This window comes from Periplaneta americana, chromosome 6 (genome assembly GCF_040183065.1).
Source record: "Periplaneta americana isolate PAMFEO1 chromosome 6, P.americana_PAMFEO1_priV1, whole genome shotgun sequence".
Taxonomy (NCBI): domain Eukaryota; kingdom Metazoa; phylum Arthropoda; class Insecta; order Blattodea; family Blattidae; genus Periplaneta; species Periplaneta americana.
Window position 1 is genome coordinate 17,004,753 of NC_091122.1, and position 24,940 is coordinate 17,029,692.

The 24,940-nt window shown below is 35.4% G+C and overlaps 1 protein-coding gene across 3 annotated transcripts in view; it reads left to right on the top strand.

Moving 5' to 3' along the window:
* Epac (Exchange protein directly activated by cAMP) overlaps window positions 1-24,940 on the top strand; it is a 643,268-nt gene that overhangs the window by 573,463 nt on the left and 44,865 nt on the right. The gene's annotated exons all lie outside the window — the stretch shown is intronic.

The window sequence follows — 24,940 nt, forward strand, 5'->3', positions numbered from 1 at the left end:
ACTGTACAAGCTTGTGACGTCACATACCAGAAATACTACGGCGCATATAGCAGCCGACCGCCTTCCGAACTGCCGTCTAGACTAAATGTTTTAGTTAGTTATTTAACGACACTCTATCACCTACTGGATTATTTAGAGTCGATGAAATTGGTGACAGAGGGATGATATTTGGCGAGATGAGACCGAGAATTCGCCATATGATTACCTGACATTTGCCTTACAATTGAGAAAAAACTTTGAAAATAACTTAACCGGGTAATCAGCCCAAGCGGGTATCGAACCCACGTCCAGCCCCGGATCAGAAGTCAAGCACCTCCGTCGACTAATGTGCCTGTGACTTGTGCCACGTTCTCTGAAAGCTGACCTTCAGTACTCGCTGTTTTTACTATTCTTTTCACTTTCATTTTCATCATTTTTACTACGACAATCTTTACTATATTAATTTTCTCGCAGCACACCAGCGTGCATACCGATTGAAAATGGCTGGTCTACAGTATATATGCAATAAAATGTTTACTGTAATTATTAGGGGGCGGATTTTTATGTGATAAAAATTATAATATATATATTTTTATGTGCTAAAAAGTACGAAAATATTTGCTAAAAATTATATATATATATATATATATATATATATATATATATATATATATATTTAAATATGACAAAAATACCTTACTTAGCTTGAAAAAAAGTTAGATAGATAGATAGATAGATAGATAGATAGATAGATAGATAGATAGATAGATAGATAGATAGATAGATAGATAGATAGATAGATAGATAGATGGATGGATGGATGGGTGGGTGGGTGGGTGGGTGGGTGGGTGGGTGGGTGGGTGGGTGGGTGGGTGGGTGGGTGGGTGGGTGGGTGGGTGGGTGGGTGGGTGGGTGGGTGGGTGGGTGGGTGGGTGGGTGGGTGGGTGGGTGGGTGGGTGGGTGGGTGGGTGGGTGGGTGGGTGGGTGGGTGGGTGGATGGATGGATGGATGGATGGATGGATGGATGGATGGATGGATGGATGGATGGATGGATAGATAGTGCATTTATTGATGCATAATAAATTATACAAACTCATGTACACAAGATCCTTCGCACGAGCTCATACGGCCATTCGTGCTGTAACTATGCACAGTTTGAATCTCCAAAACGAAAATAATGCCTACTAATAATAAAATAGTGAAACAACAGTTATTATTATTAATACCGTTATCATTGATTACCACTATTATAACTAATCTAACTTTATACCAAATTTCACAAAAATAATACAAATAAAATAAAAGGGAGATATGAAAAACAGACACGCACAGTGTCACACACACACACACACACACACACACACACACACAAACATATATATATATATATATATATATATATATATATATATATATATATATAGTATAAACAATTCAATTTCTTGTTGAAGCTGCACCAAATAATCCAAATAATAAATATAAAGGTAATACAGTATATAAATAAAAACATACACACGCAATAAAATACAAAAGACACAGTAAAAAAAAAAAGTTACTAGGTACTCACCAACCCCACTTGAGTGCTAGTAGTTGGCCGAGAATTGTAGTGAACAACAGAGGTCATCTCCAAATTCTCCATCACAAATGCATGCCGATTATCTCTGAGCAACGACTTATACTGTGAAAACGATCTTTCCACATCACAGGACGTCAGACGTGCATATTTAAAGAGAGGAATATCACAAACACATACACCGTCACTTTCACCTACAGGCACACCCTCCAATACTTGAGCAACTTTACACATTTTTTTATATCCACTGTTTTTCCCAAACACATTCTGGAATTTGTTCCTTACTAATTGTGCTTCTGAACCTGGTAGCGAGTCTAGTTTAATTTCCACTGCACGCACCTCCCTGTTTCAGACAACAGATTTTTTTATGTTTCGAGTTTTTTTATGGTGTCACACAAAAAGCTTAAATTTGCTAATAGGAAAGCCAAATCGCTTTTTAAATAACCATCTTTCGGTATATCTTGAAGGATATCGATTGACAAAGCCCAATAACAGGGAATCACAACAATATATATTGCCTTACTTGATAGACATGAACGAGAGGCGAGAGATTTGTTTGAATTAAATAATGTTCATACCCGAGCTCTTATCTGTTGTGTTTCACAAACAAAGCGTGGAATGAAATCATCTTCAGCAACAATAAACATTCCTAATTATGTGTTGCAAGTTCTCTCCTCCTTGTCCATGTTAATTTATTCTCTAATAATATCATTATTATGATGCCTATCAATTCTCAGAACTTGAGGCGATACTATTACAAAAATGGATCACGGATACACTACACAGCGCTTAGAAACACGAAACAACGAATAATTCTTAAAAAAAGATAACGTACTTCTGAGTTATATAATTGATTTAGTTTTAAAATATTTAAAAATTCTTGTAAAAAAATTATTTAAGTAAAAAAAACTCTAAGATCTATGTGTTTATGATAGATTTCCTGAAAATATGTATTTACATAATTTTTTGTGAAAATATGTGTTTTTATGTGAAATAAAATTCGGGTTTTAAACTTGAAACTTCATGTTCGGAATTTTTAACTTTCTTAATTGTGTTTTATCACACGCAAAAAGAATATTTAATTACATAGGATCCGCTCCTTAGTAATTATTTTGTCTGAGGATCTACTCGAGTAAGATATCACGTATTGGAGTCAGAGTAAAGCTTATAAAATATTTTTATAACATACGATGTACTATGATTTCACTTTTCTATAAGCGGTCCTCCAGTAAACATCTGGTGCGGGTTGGGGGGTTGTAAACCAAAACAAAAGCTAATGCATTTTATGAGTTTATGACTTATTTCCGTTTTATTATGGTTGTTGGCTTGTTCTTTTGTACTTCTAATAAATAAACATATATTGGTCCCTTCTATTGAGTAAATTTCATAACAATTCAAAGTGAGGTCTACTCAATGAATAAACAAGGGAGTGGTTTTCATTATTTAAAAGAAAAGTTTACCATTTTGAGTGAAGGCAAATTAAAATAGGGCATTTTCATCGGTCCACAAATTCACAAAGCTATGGCTTTCCATTATAGAAAAAATGGCATGGCTCGCTTTCAAATTTCCTTGGAAATTCTAAGGCAGACAACTACATACAACATGTTATGGAAACCATGCCAAGTGCATATGAGAAAATGGGGTGTAATATATCTCTCAAAATACACTTTTTGCGTTCTCATTTGGATTTATTTCTTCCTAACCTTGGAGCGGTAAGCACGAGCCTGGGGAAAGATTTCATCAAGAAATATCTGAAATAAATGGAAAGGCGATATAAAGGAAGATCATCATCCAGCATGCTTGCAGACTATTGTTGGTTCCTTGTAAAAGACAATCCCGTATCTAGTTACAAACAGCAATCATTCAGAAAATTCTTTTAAATACAAGTTTAAATTCCGAAATTTTTTTCATTATGTGCATGAAATATTTTTATTATTGTGTTTTAAACTACAGGGACATCATTTTATTTTTACTTACATTTTTATTGTACCTGAGTTTTTTAATGTACTTCACTCTCACCCCCTCTACTAGTAAACTTCCAACCGTTCTCCACACAGAACCAAGGCCGCGTATGCAATACTGAGTTAGAGTATAGTACGTTCCAGAAATATGTTCGCATTTCCCAGTGACGAAAGAGCTTTCAATATTGAATCATATTTTCGCACAGGTACTGTCGTCCGTTTGCCTACGTCGCATCCCGGTTTCCCCCACCTGCTTCTGTTCGCTCCTCTGTAAAGTCTAGTAGCTGGGCTGTCTTAGCTCTTTCTGAAAACATTAATTTCTGTTAGGAATTGGACGTATACGTAATATTATACAACTGTTTAAAATAACTTAAATAAAAGGGCCTCGTTAAGTAATTAACTGTCACGTGATCCCCCTCTTTCTACGACCCTGCGACAAAACCACTTGAACGGACAGTAGATAGCATTTCTGAGTGATTTTATCTTTTCGGATCGGGCAGAAGTGAAGATTGAATTTACAGTACGTAAAGTACTCTTTTATAGAGTAGGTATAGAGTTATTTCAACATGAGTTACTAGTACGAAGGACAAAACTGGTAATTGGAATTAGGTACAATAGCCTGTAGTGCGATAGTATGCACAAAAGAACTGAAGCCTGTATGGAAATGAACGGTCACCATTTTCAAAAATGTGTTTAAATATCGATATTATGATTATTTTTCAATTTAACTTCATTCTCTATATTGTACGCTAATGTGCTGTAACAGTACAATATACACTGCATAATTAATACGTCCGAATGGATAGCTCAGTTCGTGAGTAAAAACACTAAATGTTAATACAGTAGGTACTGTATTTTGATTAAACAAAAACCTAATGAAAATTATCAAACTCAAAATTGCGATATTTCCTAGTTTACATAAATGGATGAACTACTTTTCTTCCCTCCTATACGTAGTAAAGTGATTTATATTTTACGCCAGTATCATCGAACTCCAGTCTTGGAAGGGGGAGCAAGCGGTGTTTCCGGTTCTAGACCTTTAATCCGAAGATATAGTCAGGTTAATATTAAAAATGTTAGTAAAAATAAAATGACGTCTCTGTATATAACATCATTTTTGTATCCAATACATATTTTTCGAGTATTATGAGGCATTTTGAATCCCTAATGTGTTGTAATTTTACCAGTAGCAGTGAAAAGTTAAAAAAGTAACTTTTCATTAAAAAATTCAATTCATAATTAACATCACCATCAACATTTTCTCTTCATCTTATCCCGACGCATAGGTAGACCTACTTTAAAAACCTGTTTCGACTTCAACTTAATTTAAGCTAGAGATATATTTTACAATTTTGAGGTTATTTTCTATTGTGTAAGTAAGCCTACGTTTTTTCTCTACTGTGTAGTGTAGGAGGATATAGAAACCTCGTCTCTCGGAGTGTGCAAGATCGAAAAGTCCGTGCCGGCCATCATTCTTAAGGCGCAGAAGTTCTCGATGAAGTGTAAGAACGCTTAACTCGCTCACTCAGAAAATCCCTTAGAAAGTCGTCTTTGCAAATTCGATTGTCACCAGCTACAAAGGAGCTGGAATCACGTGCTTACCGTATTGGTACCGTTCATTAACTGAAAGAACCAGACCATGAAAAACGATTACGGTGTTACCGTCGGTTGCGTTCTTTTGTTGTAGAAAATGGAAATGAGTTGTTGATCTCAAAAGATTTCTGGTTTACATGATTGTCAGATCTTAATCTTCCAGACGTGGAAGGGTTTTTATAATGTTTAGTGTTTGCAAACATCCTCATGCACTATAATTGGAGAAGGAATTTTGAAAAGGATATTTCAAACTAACAAGTGAAGGAACATTACATAGCGTTGCTTCTAATGCTATGAAACATATTCAGACATTGGCAGACGGCATACCTGAAACGAATTCATTATCAGGTATCCTGAAGCGTGTATTCTTTGCCTTTGTAATCTCGCCCGTGGTTGAGTGGATAACCTCTCTGCTTTCCAACATTGCTGATCGAGTTTGTATGTATGTATGTATTCACACTACAAATGGGTAAATACCCGGTGGCAGTGGTAATTACACTCATTAATGACAATTAATAATAAACACAATTAATAAGAAATACAATTAATAATAAATTAATAATAATATTAATAATAATAATAATAATAATAATAATAATTTTGTATCTTAACTCTAAGTTCGAACTAAAACCCACGATGATATGTTCATACATGCACAAGTACCTTTCAGCACTACACTCATTTTGCTGTCAACTCACTCACTGCACTGGAACTACGACACATTTCACTAATACTATCCTGATTTCTCTAACACTTCAAAAACATTTCACCGTTCAAATACTTTGCACTACCACTATAAACTATAAAACTTCACTGACATAAACACACTTTACTTACATAACACACTTCACTGACACAACACACTTCTTCACTGATACAACACTTAAAATAACAAAACATCAATTACACCCTTTAAGTAGTGTGTATAATATACGATCATCTATTAGTAAAGGCCTTAAGCCTATTTTTAAATACATTTTTGGTTATTGGTAAAGCCTTTAGTAAGTCTGCAGGTAAAGCATTCCAGTCCCTGATAGTATGATTGAGAAAAGAAAACTTTCCAGTGTCCGTCCTCTGTCTTCTTTCCCTCAATTTATATGAGTGGTCGTTCCTTGAAGAGTAATTTGGCGGCTGCAACCTATTTTTTTTTCTCTCCAGGCAGGCTCACCTCTCTGAGTTTGATTCCTGTCTTGGCCGTGAAGGAATTCGTGGTGGACAAAGAGAGAGCGAGGGGCTTTTCTCGGGGTCTCCTGTTTCTCCTCACCATTACCATTAACATTTCGCCAATACTCGGTTTAGCGCTGCCCTCAGGACACATGGAACTCGAATTGCATTGCTCCATATGATGATGATTTAAGGGGACACTCAACTTAAAAATTTCAGAAAAAGTGTCATAGAAATAAAAAATAAATTTCTACACTAATTTACGTGACAGAACTAAATCAATACGCATAATTCTTCCCCTATTCATTGAGAAGTCACAGGCAAATGCACAAAGCCAAAAAAATAAAAAATGATAATTAAAAGTGATATTTCAATTAATGATTGATTAAAAATTGAAATATTTTTTATTTTGAAAAGTATTGGATCTAATGAGCTGAGATTTTGCATGTTACTTTCCATGTGTATAGGCCTATTAAACTTTTTCTCCAAATTTGAAAAAGATTGGTCAAATAGGAAAAAAGTTCCAAAATATAGTTGAGTGTCCCCTTAATGGACCGATAATAGAATGCCGGCAGGGAAAAGGAAGTACCTCACGAAAACCTATCACAAAGCACCGTTCTTATCAATCATAAATTCTACTTGGATCCACCGGGATTCGAACCCGGATTATTATCATATAAAACTGACCCTGTAGCAGTTTGGCTTTCGCTGCGTCCAAATACCAAAATTGAGATACCAATTTTAAGTTTTAATGAAACAGGACGGTCCACCGCTGTTGGGCAGTGGCGGCTGATTGACTGAGGCAAGTGAGGCCGGGCCTCAGTCACTTGGCTTAACTGAAATCAAATTTTGTGTTTTTATATAATGTATTAGTTATTTGAATGAAGCATTTATCTCTGTAGAAGCATTTGAAAACTTTGATGTATATAGACCTGTTTTGCAGTAAAATTTGTTCCTGAGGCCAGAATCGTTCGTGCCGGGTTTGGCTTAATGCATTTCATGTCCTTTCGCGGGCTTTGAGTTTACGCTTAAAACGTTGTAGCTGAGGCACAATTCGTCTGGCCTAGTCAGGTTTCACTCCTCCCATCCATGGGCCGGCCTCAAGGGTAGAGTGGGGTGGGAATAGCAATGGTGACTTGTCTTCCTAAATAGGCCATAAATAACAAAATTCCAGCTCTTTGGCAGGCAGAAACCCACTCGAGATTCTCTCCCCTTATGTCCCAGTTTATGACATAAGCGAGGGTGTTCTACTATTGTACTTCGTAGTACAGTAGTGAATCTGGCCCAATGTTGTTATGTATTTCGGGAAAATACGTTTATAAACAGAATAAACAGAAACAAATGAGAGAAATAATGCTGGTGCAATTAATTCATTGTTAGAGTGTCCTTTTTCGAGAAGAAATAATACTAAAAGAAAGGAAGTTTTAAATAAAGAGAGAGACTACCGAGATACCTACGACATCGCTGATAATTTTTCTGACACATACTGTAATCTTAAAACGCGAGTTTCTATTGCATCCTGGTATGGACAACATAAATGGTTATGTGGTAATGTGATGCAAAATAAAGTTCTCCTGACCTTGTTTGTTGCTGTCAAAGGAAAAAAATAAAAAGAAAAGAAAGAAAGGGGAATTTCAACACATAATATGGGATGCTTCATCACACTGAAACAATCACTGAAACTCAGAGCATAACAGCTTATTTGGTGAGTGACATTATTATTTTTCATTGATAGTAATAAGAATAGACTAATAATAGTAATAATAATAATACAGTAATAATGATATTAATAATATAATAACAATAATAATTAATATCATAAACAAACATTTCCTATCGGAGGCACTTAAACTAGTTGCATCTGGCCTCACCGAGGATTTTGATCACCGGCCGCTACTGCTGTTGGGTAACGGTTAACATGCCTGACCGTGAAACGAGAGGGCCCGGGTTCAAATCTTGTTTGGAAAAAGTTACCTGGTTGAGATTTTTTCGGGATTTTCCCTTAACCTATTAAGATCAAATGCTGGGTAACTTTCGGCGCTGGACCCTGGTCTCATTTCGCTGAAATTATCACTTTCATTTCACTCAGACGCTAAACAGCCATCGCAGTTGATTTAGCGTTGTAAAATCAACCAATAAAAAAGCAGGACGAAAAAATATTATGACGTTGATTATAGTTATGTTTTCCGCGTCGTGGCGTCGTGGTCTAAGGCATCTTGCCTAGGACTGGCGTTACTGAATGCGCGCTGATTCGAGTCCTCATGGCGTAAGAAATTTTCTCATGAAATTTCGGCTAGTCTATGGGACCGGTGCCCACCCAGCATCGTGATGAACTTGGGGAGCTACGATAGGTAGCGAAATCCGGTTGCGAATGCCAGCTATAACGGCTGGGGGGATCATCGTACTAACCACACGATACCTCCATTCTGGTTGGATGATCGTCCACTTCTGCTTCGATATGTGGGCGTTAGACCAGCAGCCGGTTGGTCGGTCTAGGCCATTCAAGGGCTGTAGCGCCACGAATTATTTATTATTATTATTATTATTATTATTATTATTATTACTATTATTATTATTATTATTATTATTATTACTACTTACTTACTTACTTACTTACTTACTTACTTACTTACTTACTTTTAAGGAACCCGGAGGCTCATTGCCGCCCTCACGAAAGTCCGCCATTGGTCCCTATCCTGAGCCGATTATTATTATTATTATTATTATTATTATTATTATTGTTATTATTATTATTATTATTATTATTATTATTATTATTATGGTTATTTTTATGAGATCGATAATTTATAATTCGATGCACCATTGAAACTCCGACAAGTGTAAACCTACCAACAACCCCTAGCGAGTCACCTCTGGCTGTAACTCACCCTCTTTTAACAATAGAGCCAAGCCTGTCTAGGAATGTCACCGACCCTCCACTTTCTCTTTCCACACCGACTACAGCTGACCTCCTTAAACAATCTTTCACTTCCCACCCCACTAACCTTAAGGTAGCACACGTCAACACTCAAAGCGTTATTTGTCATTTCAATGAATTCTATTCCATATTCGCTCCAAATGATATGCATGCAATTCTAATTTCCGAAAGCTGGTTGAAACCTACACTGTCCTCTTCTCTTGTAGATATTAATGGTTATGTACTGTGTCGAAATGACAGAACAGGCAAAGGGGGCGGCGGTGTAGCAGCTTACATTAGATCTGATCTTCGACCTAAAGTTATTCTTCATTCTCCCTCAGAGTACAGTGCACGGCCTGAATATTTATTTATTGAAATTTTTGCAAGTCTACAAAAGTGTCTTCTGTGCGTTGTCTATATACCACCGAAGATAAATCATTTAACTGACGTAGAAAATTCACTTTTAGACATTTTGCCGCTTTATGAACACGTTGTAGTAATGGGTGACTGTAACAACAATCTTCTAGTAACGTCCCCTTCCAGTGTACGGCTCTCAAACATGTTTGCGGCCTGCAATATGACAATTCTACCGCTCCAAGCCACTCATCACACAGAGACTGCAGAAACACTACTAGACATCATAGCAACTACAAATCCCCACAAAATAATAACGCACGGACAACTACCGGCGCCTGGGATTTCTGCACATGATATTATATTTGTAGAGTATTCATTGCAGTGTCCTAAGGCAATACCAAAACGCATTCAGTATAGGGATCTGCGACATATCAACGACGCCTCTTTAATTTCTGACGCGTTATGACTGCCATGGCGTGATGTTTGGACTCTCCGTACAGTAGACGAAAAAGTACAAGCTTTTAACAACCTTGTTATTACATTATATGACAAACATGCCCCAATAAAAACTAGACGCATTACGAGACCTCCAGCTCCCTGCATGACTACAGAAATCCGATCATTGATGAGAGACAGAGACGAAGCTTTTCGGAAATTCAAGAGACTAAAAAGTGACATAGATTTCTTGCGGTACAAGCGACTAAGAAATATGACCACACAGACGATTAGAAATGCTAAGCTTAGACATGCTTACAGCCTCATTGAACCTGATATTAGAGCATCCGATATGTGGAGAAATGTTAGGTCAATGGGACTGGGACAATCTAAATCACAAATTGACAATACTATTTGTCTAGATGATTTAAACAGTTACTTCACATCCACCACTACCCACGCACCTGACGCCGCAACGAAACAACAGACTATTAATGAATTAATCTCTACACCCGCCCCAGCACGAGACAAGTTCTTCTTTTCCTACATAACACCTTCTGACGTAAAATCAGCACTAAAGCGCATCAAGTCAAAATCACAAGGAGTAGACAATATAAATATAGAACTTCTGAACAAAATTATGGACATAATTCTTCCGACACTAACCCATATATTCAATGCATCTATAATGACTTCACATTACCCAGACATATGGAAAAAGGCTATTGTTCGTCCCCTTCCTAAAATTAAGTTACCTGTAACACCTAATGACTATAGACCAATTAGTATTCTTCCTGTTCTCTCAAAAGCTTTGGAAAGAATTGTGCACAAACAACTGACAGATTACCTCAATACTCACAATATTCTTGACCCTTACCAATCAGGCTTCAGAACGGGACACAGCACATCGACTGCACTGCTTAAAGTGACTGAGGATATACGTGAAGCTTTAGACAAAGGACAGATCACAATACTAACACTTTTAGACTACTCCAAAGCCTTCGACACTGTAGATGTTGACTTACTAATTGCAAAATTAAGAGTACTGCATTTTTCTGATAATGCGTTAGCGTGGATGGACTCCTATCTTCGTGAACGCCAACAGTGCGTGTCTATTAATAATCGTTATTCCACTTGGCGTACCACGAAGACTGGCGTACCACAAGGCTCTGTCCTAGGACCTTTACTATTTTCTATTTATATTAATGATATTTCTTCTAATCTAACATCCTGCCGACACCATATTTATGCTGACGACATACAAATCTATCTGCATACTCGACCTAACTACATAAATGACGCCATAACTAAAGTTAATGATGACTTGAATTCTATATCCATATGGTCGAAAACCCACGGACTTAATTTAAATGCAAGTAAATCGCAGGCAATCTTAATAGAACATCAAAGATCGAAGTGTGACAAACAAAATTTGCCACCGATAATTGTAAATAATACTACTATTCCATACAGTACGACCGTGAAGAACCTTGGTATTTATATGGATTGTCACCTGGAATGGAATGAACAAGTGAATCACACTTCCAAAAAAATATTTTCCATTATTCACTCATTAAAGCGACTGAAGAACTTTCTTCCTGATAAATTAAAATTAATCCTTGTACAAACACTCGTGATGCCACACTTTGACTACTGCGATATTATATTAAGTAACCTAAATGCAAATTTGAGCAACAGGCTACAACGTGTGCATAATGCGTGCGTCCGTTATATTTGTAATATTCGTAAGTATGATCATGTTTCCCCGTCTTTCCAAACTCTGTCTTGGCTAAGGCTAAGCGATCGACGAGCTCTGCATTCCCTTGTTCTCTTGTTTCAAATTCTGCGCACCGCTACCCCAATATATTTGGCTTCTCGTTTTCAAAATTTATCCGCATATCATCAGCTAAGTACAAGATCTCATTATAACAATTTACTCATTATACCCTACCACAAGACATCTTTATATTCTTCATCCTATACAGTTTCAGTTGCTAGAAATTGGAACTCGCTTCCGAGTGATATAAGGGGTTGTTGGACAATAGCTTCATTTAGGTCAAAATTACATAAATTCTTACTTAACAGATGAATTGCTGATTAATATTTGTTACTTATAATGAAACTAACATCTGTCCATTCTTATTATTATTATCTTTAATTTCTCTAAATAGATTTACAAAACCTCTAATGACAATTACATTAATATTCTCATTATAGAAATAGAAATATATATATTCTCCCTGTAACATAGTCCTAGTAAGCTTATATTAAATTAATTTTCATCATTTTACTAGCTATCTCAAATATTAAATTAATTATAATTCATTGAATTAAATTAGCTCATAAATTAAGTTACTACTTTACCTTATAGATTTATCTAAATTTAAATAAATGTGTAGTGAACATTATTGCTGGAGAACCTTTTAAGTGTAGTGAAAATATTTGTAATTTAAATTTATGTATTGTATTGATTAAGGCTGGTTGAGTGGAAGAGAAGGCCTTATGGCCTTAACTCTGCCAGCGAAAATAAAACATTATTATTATTATTATTATTATTATTATTATTATTATTATTATTATTATTATTATTATTAATAATTATGCAAGTGTACAGCTGTTAAATTAAAACAATATATAGGTCCTACGTACGATTAGGATACAGTAAAATGTAACCATTTAATAAGTAGGCTACACTATTGTAGCGATTGGCTAATAGTGCTGTGCACAGACATGATGAAACTTTAAACGGAATCCATCGAGACGCCGATAACAGCTGCGGGGAGTCCCAGAAGTTCGATAGTGTTACAGAGTAAGCAGTAAAACTGGGTGTGGTCTGAAATTCTTCCCGGTATCCGTTAACAGCATTAATGGGTGCGAACCAGGCGACTCAAAAACCATTAGCACCTCTCTAGCTTTGAATAAAACGCAGCGTGCATACGTCACTAATTCACTACCTTCTCCTCTGCCCCTTCAACTTCATGTTTAGAGTACAAGCTGTACTCCAGTGTAGGAGAAGTTGCCGCATGGTCACGGGGTTCTGAATAGCGCCGGAGACTTTATCCAGACGGACACTGCGAAGAAGGTAGGAATCGCTTGGCATTATAATCGGTTCAATTTTTTGTTAATGTAATTATTGTGAATTTTATTACGAAAAATATTTACGTTATAATTAATCAGATAATTTCTTACGTAAATCATCTTACGTTTCTGTACACATAGGGGGTGTGTCAGACCAGTGGCGGCTCGTGATAAAATGTTGTGTGTGTGTTCACAATTTTGTGTTCCAAAATCGAAGAGCGTTTGAAATCGTACGTTTAGCTTAATATGAAATGTTATGATTCCGACATTTCACTACCCAAAAAACCGTATAAAAATTCAAAACAAAATGTAATAATAATAATAATAATAATAATAATAATAATAATAATAATAATAATAATAATAATAATAATAATAATAATGAAACCCAGTCTTTCTATTTCCAATTTTTCCTCGTCAGCCAGTTTACCCAGTTCTTTACTGTTCAAAATTACTTGAACAGAGTTCATTGTTACCGTTTGTTAAAAATTAATACATACCAAAATGCCGTTATTTACAAAAGCGTGTGTTCAGTAATATATTTTGATTCACAAAACACTGATACACTACAGCCTATACCAGTACTGTAACCCCATTCGCATAGATTGATTAGGTCTACTATAAATACATGCCAGTAAATATTATTCTTAAATAATATACACCACCATACAGATACTTAAATTCATACCACCATCACATTCAGCCTGCAAATGTTTGAAAGCCAAACTATTCTATTATGCTGACACTGAAGTATAGTAATTCACAAACTACACTCTCGTAGCACTCTACACACATCCAGATAAAGTAAACGTTCCAACAGTGCTGACAACTACAGGCTAAAATACAAACTATTAAATTTCCTCCTCGAGATATAGCACGTGAACGATAGGCATCGATGCACCTGACATCTGTGGTATAGATTCACTGTTCACTTAATGCTTTGTGCTCTTGACGAGTCATAAGCGATCGGCGAAAGACAATTTTCTCCCGCGAATGCGTGAAATTCCTGTAACCTTCTTGAAAAGAGCACGGTTTATACGTGAACGGATGTTGCCAAATTTACATAAGTTTATGCAAGATGCGGGAAGTTTAAAATACTCGATTCTGATATTATACATCCCCACTACGTCAATACGGTATTAAATAATAAAACTAGTCGTGCATGAATGGAAACAAGGTATTCACGTGCTCTTGTGCTCTTATTGACGCACCGCCACTGTATCAGACGTTCGCGTTACCTACGTTTGTCCTCGCTTACTTCGATTACAGCAGTAAACGATAAATCATTTGAAAGGTACTTAAGGAAGATGTGTAACACTAAAAACCTTGGATTTTAAAATTTTAAAGTCTATGATTTTCACACTCCAGCCATTTAAACACCTAATATCTCATGAATAAAGTGACCAGACGTCTTTTTTTGTCCGGACAAGTCCTCCTTTGTCCGGAGTCCGGGCGGATTTTTAAAAGTCAAGAAATGTCCTCCTTTTTGTAACTTTTATGCCTGATATTTTGAAATTATCTGAGTTGACGCCTTATTAAAGTAATTTGCCTGTAGGTGGCAGCAGCATCGACGGAATATACTCTTTGCCAACTATTATAACTCTCTTTGCTCCTCCTCCTTATAATCGTTGTTCAGAGTCCTGATCACATATTGTAACAAATTGCTTAGCTTTATAGGCTTTGACTACAACAACTTTTATCAATTTCATTATACTGCCATCTAGCTACTGCATAAGAAATCACGTTATAACTCTCATTTGAATTGCATGGAGCAACTGTACTTCCATCTAGCGGTCGTTACTAATCGACAGTGGCGATCCTGGTGGTTGTTCTCTTCTACAAGTTACCGTTTTTAATATTGAGATCGTCAATCTGTTATATATGTGATCTGGGGTCAGAGTTAGCTAATAAATCGAGAGATCGAGGTGCGAATGTAAATAAAAATAGATATTTTCTGTCCTCTTTAATATAGTTCCCTTGACTTTCATATGTAGCTAACTGAAAAATCATTATTATTAAGTTTTTCATAATTATTTTATAATAAAATTGATATTAACATACTTAACGTAGACCTGCCTAAATCTGTACTGTAAATATTTTGTAATAAAATAGGTATTGACATAATTTAAAGTTTGATATAGGCCTAAGCCTAAATCTAAGTACATACTTTCTGTCTTCTTTTTTCTAACAATGTCTAACAATACCATATGTATGCTGACGACTTGCAAATTTATTTGCATTTCCACCCTGATGAGACTAGTGACGCAGTAAATAAAATAAACGAAGACTTAAATTCGATTTCACTGTGGTCACACAAATTTGGATTAAGGTTAAATCCAGAGAAATCGCAAGCTATCGTAATGGGACATAATCGTCTACGAAGTACTCTTGATAGTGGTACTATACCACATATAACATTGAATGGGATTATTGTTAAATACAGTGAAACAGTTAAAAATCTTGGCATTTTTATGGATAGCGATCTAAATTGGAACACCCAAGTAACACACACTTGCAAAAAAATATTTTCTCAACTTCACTCTTTGTTTCATATGAAAGAATTTCTACCACTTAGTCTAAAAAAGAATCTTATTCAGACGCTTGTAATGCCCCATTTTGATTATTGCGATTCCTTACTAACTAATGTAAGTTCACTCTTAGCTGAGAGACTACAACGTGTTCATAATGTGTGCATACGATTCATCTGCAATACTCGTAAATTTGACCATATAACACCTTCCCTCCAGTTACTTTCATGGGTGCGTCTGAAGGAACGAAGAACAATACATTCACTGTCTCTTCTATTTAGAATCATGCATACTTCTACTCCGAATTATCTCTTATCGCGCTTTCAATTTCTTACAACTCTTCGAAACCGACATCAAGCACTTCTTTCTATCCCTCATCATAGAACGTCTCTATACTCATCCTCGTACACTGTAGAAATACCTCGTCTCTGGAATTCGCTACCTAATGATGTCAGGGACTGCCGGACTTTATCACAATTCAAAATTAAATTGGAAAATTTTGTCTTGTTTAATGCTTTTTAGATATTGCTAGAAGTGTCGATTTGTGTTTTTTTTTTACTCCAGATTAAAATCGCAAGTTTCTTGTTTATGTTAGTTAATTAGGATACAATTAATTATACTTAATCACTCATGTAAAGTTTGTGTGACTGCAACCTGTGTATATTTTTGTGTGACTTTACTTCGTTTATAGTGTTTTTTTTTTTCCTTTTTATTTCTGTTATTGTATTTGTATTCCTGGTGTTGTGGAAGAGAAGGCCTGATGGCCTTAACTACACCAGAATAAATAAATAAATAAATAAATAAATAAATAAATAAATAAATTTTTTAATCTTTGTGTCCCCTTTTTTATCGATGTGAATCTGGTCATCCTATTCGTGAATCACTCAACGTACGCTAACGAATCAAAACTCTTTAGAAAGCACTAACGATGCCTAAAAACATGAAAAAATAAAATTGGTTAAGAAATATTAATCTAATCTTCAAAAATTATTTCATGACATTTTCTTGCACCTTCACAATGCCGAGAATAACTGCCACACAAAGGCAAGGAAACTACCAAAAACGTAAGAAGGAGACAGAGAAGGATTCACAGAGGCCGAAAAGTTCGAAAAATCTCAGAGACTTTACCCTATCTCAAGAATTGATAGACTGTGTGACTAGAGAATATATAAATGGACTTCTTAATATATTGAAGGATAATCTTTTGGCGAATCCTCGGAACTCACCTCATCTTACTACATCTCGCCAAAATATTGTAAAAAATTGCACAAAATTGTAAACATTGTAGAAAATTAACTAAATTGTAAAACTGTAAAAATTTGTAGAAATTGTAACTGTGATATTGTAAAATTTTGACTTGTTCCACATCTTAAAGCTTCATTGCTCATGTAAGATCTGTGGAATAAAATAAATGAATGAATGAATTAATTAATTAATGAACACATTGAAATAATGTAAAAAATTGTAATAAAATGACGCGGAGTAAAAAAAAACTTATTTATTAAGGAAGGTAGTTGAAAGAGCATGATATTGTAGACATGAGTTTCAGTAATAAAATAAAAGAGAGAGAACAACAGAAAGTTAACAAGTTTATGAGCTCTGAGGGAAACGCGTCATCATTGCACAGTAAACTATCACAATTTTGAATTTTGAAAAAATATATATATATTTTTTTTTTTTTTTTTTTTCGTATAGCAGAAGGACAGTGTTTTACACATACCAATTTTCATTATTGTACATTTTTTTTTCGTATAGCAGAAGGACAGTGTTTTACACATACCAATTTTCATTATTGTACAAGATACAGTAATGGAGGGGAAAAAAATGTTTAATATTCCACAAAATTTTACTGCCGTAAGCTGTACCTAAATCCTTAACTCATTATTATTTTTGTATAAGAAAACCTCTCCTTATTAAGCAACCACCTCCCTAGAAGACGAATTTTACATGGAGGAACTGTAGACATCATCTTGTACGATCCAAAATTGCTGCCGCATTAAGACATAAGGGCTGGATAGTAGAAGAAGAAATCTCCTGTCTAGCTGAAAATGGGTCAATGAGACGAGTAGATATTTTAGCGTACAATGCTGACACTAAACAGGGCATCATTGTGGACCCCACGATACGTTTTGAAGTAGGATGTCATCAGTCAGCCGAGATCCACCTTGAGAAGAAGTCGATCTATGAGCCTACAGTCAACTATTTCAGGCTGAAATATGCCTTAATTCACGTTGAGGTATTCGGCTTGCTCATAGGTGATCGAGGGACTATACCAGCTTTTTTCGAAGAATTTCGACGGCAGTTTGCTCTGCCAACATCTCTGAGGGATGACATTGTGATAATTGTGCTAAAAAAATCCTGCCAAATCCTAATTAATCACATGGTGCCACACTAATAGCAATTGCAATTTTTCACACCCTTTTCTTTGTTTCCCTTCTTTAAAATGTAATATCTATGTTTACATATGTATTAGTAATATACGTTACAAGAGCGGTATGTTGACGTTTTCATGTTCGAGGAAAAGATTGAAAAAGCGAAACGTAGTTGAGCTTTTTTAATTTCCGAGAACATGAAAACAAACATACCTCTCATGTATCGTACATTATTTTGTGCGAAGATCGTTTATTACATACCTGAAAGACGAATTTCTAATTAGTTGCAATGAAATCTCCATCTTGGTTTCTGTTTAATGACGGCAACTTCGGAAACCAAAATATCTTTCTTCAACATTGTTGCTATAAAATGTTTTCTGTGTTTACTATACTCCAGCAGGCCGTGATATACGCCTGTCTTTTTTCCCCCCAGTCTATAAATGCGAACTTAAAACAAACAGTAAGGTTATGTAATGATTTATTTTTCATTTTAATATTTTAACAATATTATTTATATAACATATTGCAGTAATAACATCCGCATCTGGAATCTTGTTGATTTTTTCACGGCTTCCTTAATGTTACTTGTATCAGGAATGCAATAAGTTTCGTGGAGTAGTAGACTTTACTTAATTTTTGCAAATATTTAAAAACAATAATTAACATTGCAATTTAGGTGAAATTGCAGTGGTAAGTTTCCAATTTATAATTATTACTATGTTAAACGTCTCTAAAAAGAATATGTTAAAAGCCTAAAGCAGTAAAATGAATGTCGCGCTTAAGCGGTAAGAAGAGGGAAATTGTTATGTGTGTTACGTTGGGAATACTGAATGTGGTATTTCACACTTACCGCGTATTGGTTCTGTGCGGAAAACAAGCAAATACGCACGATCTCGCACAAAATATTTTTTTTTAGGATATACTGAGTCCGTAAGGGCTACCCTCAATGGGGGGGGGCAGTTTACTATTATTATTATTATTATTATTATTATTATTATTATTATTATTATTATTATTATTATTATTATATGGTATAATACAGGTTTGACTGTACGTAATGGTTTAAAAGTTTAAAAACTTGTCTGGCGTCTAATGTTTGAATAGTGGTTAAAGAAAATAATAATATGTAAATAAGAAATATGTAAAGCGTATAATGAGACCGTCAACCGGGGTTACTTTACACACTTTTTTTGCTTATTCGTTAAAATGATTGAAGTTTATCAAGTTAGATACACAAATTAATTTTTATGCTCGACCATGCAGTAATTATACACCTGGTAACAGACCTTTAATGGACCTCATTAAAGTATACCTACTCATTAAAGTACAGGTCTTTCAGCCAATGACGACTCAGGTTACAACTGTTCAGCCAATAACAGGTCAGCTTTGTACCGTTATAAAACCGCAAGTATCGATTATTCTCGGATATGCAATCGAAAGAGAATTAGCGAAAAGTCACGGAGGCTGGAAATCCAACTGTCGCAGAAGGTTATGTTCTGTTACTATAATAATTAGCGTTTATTTGTAAATAATATTCAAATAAATTCAATTTGTCATCTCGTTTTTCAATGTCGAATTCAATAATCAAGGTTATAAAATTATAATATTATCAAGTTTAACGGGACTATGTCAAAGTCAATGGCATTATTTTTCCTCGGAAAAAATCAATACTTTCGCGTCTGCGCACATCTCACAAGTCACGACCTAGAACAAGGTCACTTCCGATCTTGTCAGTTACAAATAAAATATATACATCTGAATACCGGTAATTTCAAGTTAGAAATATGGTCGAGCATAAAAAGTCGTATGAAACACGCCTATAATGGTAATCAAGAAGCTCGTATGAAAATTATGAAACTCGCTTGCGCTCGTTTCATAAATATCCATACTCGATTCTTAATTACTATCATTATAGGCTCGTTGCATAATGTACTATTAATTGATCGATATATTAATTACTGAAATCTTGCAATTATTTTCGATGACCTTGTGCTCTGCATAAAACAGATAACTTTGTAGCCTTATTATTGAGATTTCCATTTATATTAGTGCAGACGCTGGCTGGGTTCTATATGACGTGCTCAGTTATTAAATTTGTCCCACCCCAGGCAACCAATTTATTAGTTCACTTTATGAGTTGCAGAATATCTAATTCCTTCAAGTAGCTGATATTAAGGTCTCACAAGCATTCTTCTTTATTGCATCCATAAAAGCAATGCAAAACTTTCCGCATCCTCTTGAAGCGAAACATTCATTATCCATTTAGCACTTTATTAGGTCAAACAAGTTTATTGCATTTTAATGCCTTGCGAATTACGTAATGTTTGTTTAATTACACTGGTGCATTAATTTCATTTGTCCGTCCAATTTAGAATTTATTTGAAACAAATGTAAACCATGCGCAGTGTTCCATGAAACCCATGTTTGAATGAGGCATGGATTATAAATGGTGTCGCATAAAATCCACAGATATATTATTTTAACTAGTGGATTGTGCAGCAAATGCTGCAAATTAAGTTCATTAGATGTTCAAATAAAAATTTTTCAAATTTATTTTCAATGAAGAATACCACACATTTTGAAAGTTATTTGCTTCCATAATAATGAAACATACTCCCTCTGAATGGTTTTTTTACGCCAAATACTTTTTCTTGAACCTATCCACCTTCAGTTTTTTAGTTTCAACGCGAAAACGCAAGTAACAATGTCAGGACGATCAGTGGGTTTTTTATGTGGGAATAAAGCAATAGCTATTTCAGGTCATTGTGGATTGTAGGTTAAAGTTAAAAAAAAAAGTCAGGTTTGCTATGCTTTCGAACAATAGACATAGCATCTTGGTATAGCTGCTGCACGTAGAGCTTGAAATGTAGAGGGTAAAATCATTTTATCCTGCTAAGAGATCTTGCAGAAATGATTGGGAGACTACAAAATTTTGTAGGCCTCTTATTTTATCAGTACGTAATACCGTCTTTCTTTAGGAACTGTAATTTTTGCGCTCTCTCGCTCAAGCCAATACTGAAGAGAATGACGCATATAAGAACAGTATCTACACCACACCACCATTAAGTACATATGTGAAAAAGACCCAACCCCACTTGATTAATAACTATAAAAATATTCGATTTTTGATAACAATATTATTATCGTACGTAATCTTTGTAGTTCATAATAGTTGCCACTCAGTAAATTATAGAAATGAAGATCTAATTTAAGATATTCTCTACATCTACTTACATAACCCCAAAACGTTTCACTTTCATGTCATCACTACAGCATTAATATATATAATTAATGAAAAATAGTCACATCATGGCATTAGCTATAATAATATTTCATTTCTAATGGTAATAATTCAGAAAATTACACACCGCAGAATCAGACCTGTAAATTATTTTCAGTAAGTCTTAAAGTTTTTAATAACCAATTGAACTGAAGCTCTAAATATGTCAGCATTCCTGCAGGTCATGGCCTTTGTGTAATAGCGTATTGTTTATTGTAGTGTGTGTTTTGTTTTATTCTGAAATGTAATAATTAGTTCTCAAAACTGACGAAAGATGGATTTTGAAAAATAGGAAACTTAAGCAGGAAAACTAACGCTTCACTGAAAGTTACTATTTTTCTGAAAATCCTTGGATGTCAAGCTTCAAAATGACAGGTCATTCATTAAAATCCGTTCAGCTGTTTTCCTGTAATTTCCATTACCAATTCAAATTATATATATATATATATACATATAGATATATATATATATATATATATATATATATAAGAAAATATGATTTATTCAGTATTTAGTACTTATTTATTTGTCCTGGTAGAGATACGGTCATCAGGTCTTCTCTTCACCTCAACCAGGGGATTACAACTACAATACACTGTGTCCACACTAAAAGTATACAGAACAATAACAGCTCATATCATAACTTGGATAAGGTTTATTAAATAAATTTCTTCTGCATTGTATACAATAACTGAAAAAGTTATTTCCACTAGTACACTTCAACATAAGCTCGGCAGGTACCAAAACGATACTCAACCTCTCGCCAGGTGTTCACCAACATATCAGCGTATCATTCAACTGCTTGAATGATACGCTGTCTCAAATCAATCAAATTACGAACTTTTCTGCTCTACACAAAATGTTTAATAAATCCCCACGCAAAAAAACAAAGGAGTTAAATCCGGAGATCTAGGCGGCCAGGAAGTTGGCCCACCCCTACCAATCCGATTTCTTGGGAAGGTTACATTCAAAAACGTTTTAACATTTCGATGGAAGTGTGGTGGAGCACCGTCCTGTTGAAATGTTAAACCTGGCGGAAATTGTGGAATAGCAAAGTTCTCCAGCATATCAAAGTACGTGATTCCCGTCACTGAAGGCTCCATAAAAAGAAATGAGCCAATTACTCCATTTTTGTGCATTCCCAACCGGACATTGGCTTTTGGCGAGCCCCTTTCATGTTCAATCACTCTGTAGGGATTCTGAGAACCCCATATGCGGCAATTATGACGATTAACCTTCCCGCAAACGTGAAAGGTTGCTTCATCACTGAATAGCAACAAATCGACATACCTGGGATTTTCATCGATACGCCGAATCAGAGAAATTAGCTCTCTTGCGACAATCATCTGATTTGAGTTGCTGTACCGTCCACATCTCTGTTGACAAGGAACTAGACTGATAAATACAAATTTTCATCCATACAACAATAAGCTTGAAATGAAACATTTCACACAACAATGGTCATGGGAAAGGTATGAAACGAAATCCTGGAGAGTTTTTCTATTGATTGAGCTTTATCTTAAGGAATTATAATATAAGGTTGTGAAATTATAAGCTACTATTTCTGTATATTCTTACAGTGTTACTAATAAACCGTGTATAGTCTTATATGATACTTATGCAGAGTTGAGACAGAAAACGTTACTAATAAACCGTGCATAAGCGATGGATGTATAAACAGGCTGTAACTATACAATGGGAATTGCTTTGCAGTAGTTATATACACGAAACCCCTTGTTTAAGCGTTGTATATAGAGAAAAAATGGCCGCTTCTCTAACAGCTGTTCGTATCGACTATCATTTTATGACGACGGTTGCCTTGTAACCACAGAAGAACAAACCAAAGAGTACAAAATAATAAGAATAATATTGCTGTAGCTTGTACTCTTTGACAAAAATATAGTGTGGTAATCGATTAGGCCAGTTGTACTCTCGATACTGAACACGCCACACTAGAGCGCTCTACCGGAGCAATAGACAACCTCAGATATTCTATTACCTTTCGTAACGAAGTAATGACGAAACTATGACGTAGCTGTGTAACAGTTATACGTCTGTATATAGAGTTTTTATTAGTAAGACCATTAGTGTGGACAGTGTGTATTTTCTTTATTATACTTCGATTACTATCCATAACACCTGTTTGGCGTTAATGATAGAAATGGAGAGTTAATTAGAATTGATACTATTGTCATCTAGCGGCGATAATTTCAGGCACTTCATTAAAAAATATAAGTCGCTACTTCTATTTAACTCACTGAGTCGTTGAATATATGTAGACTTATTACATTGAATGCATGTAAATTTATTCTTCAATTTTTACACATGCTGCAGTACACTTTACAGTGCACTCTGTGTTAAATATCCCATCCCTACATTATTTCATCATTGCGCTATAATTTTCACGTCATTATATTATATAACGCATACCAATTGCTTGTGTGCCTTTAAAGAACTTTGTTCCAGATTCAAATATGTAAAAATGAATCACCCTGTAGATAATCAGTGCATCTTGTAAAATGAGACATTGATGTAAAAATCTATATTCGTTTCCGCCACGTGAATGAATATCCGCGCCGACTTCACCGCCACGAAGATAAATTTACTCGATATCTGAGACGCGCTAACGTAGTTATAAGAGAATTTAGATTAATTAAAATAAACAAACTTTGCAGTAACTGGATTATCCATATTCCAACCATTCCGATTGAAAAAGGTGTAGCAGCCAAAGACGACAGAGGGGAAAGAAGAAGAACAAGAACAAGGATCCAGTCCGGATTAAATTAAACTGGAAATTAAACACGTCAAGTCGAATTAGCACTGCGTCCGTTGCCTCGCAACCGTGGAGTACCCGTCAGACGATAAGTTTCTTTAAAAAATTCAGCCTTTCCTTCTTTTAAGAATTCAGTCTTTCGTGACAAGAAAGTAAAAATATTTCAACTCTGATGTTAGTTCTAATGTATCACCAACACAGATCTACACCAAATTCTTATGTGATGGGTTTGCTTGTTGAGTTCAGCAGTTTGTGAAGACGCAATTTTCTGAAAACTAGATATTATCATAATCGGTGTTTCGAAATTCACACTTTCTTTTTACATCATACGGTGGAGAGATTCGAAGGCTAGCACACAGTATAGGCATAATGTTTATCAGGTGCAGCATGGAGTATCCCTAAGCACTCCAGCTTAAGTAGGCTTCTTGTGCACCCGTTATGGATTGAGTTACATGTCGATTGAGTTACCTGGCTAAACGGATTTCATCATGCGCCACTAGTTTCATCTCCAGCCATCAAATCTGAATGAAGGAAATGAAGTTTCATAAGAGAAAAATGGATAAGAAATTTAAAAGAAAACAATGTTGCCATTTGAGGGTATAGAAGGGTTTCTCAACCCCAGCTTCGAGTCTTCGCTCAAAGGCGTGGGTTCGAACGTCATTTGGGTTGATTATCTGGTTGTCATTTACGAGCTTTCTTTTTTTTCCTTCTTTTTTTTTAGTTATTTTACGACGCTGTATCAACATCTCAGGTTATTTAGCGTCTGAATGATATGAAGGTGATAATGCCAGTGAAATGAGTCCGGGGTACAGCACCGAAAGTTACCTAGCATTTGCTCGTATTGGGTTGAGGGAAAACCCCGGAAGAAACCTCAACCAGGTAACTTGCCCCGACCGGGTTTCGAACCCGGGCCACCTGGTTTCGCGGCCA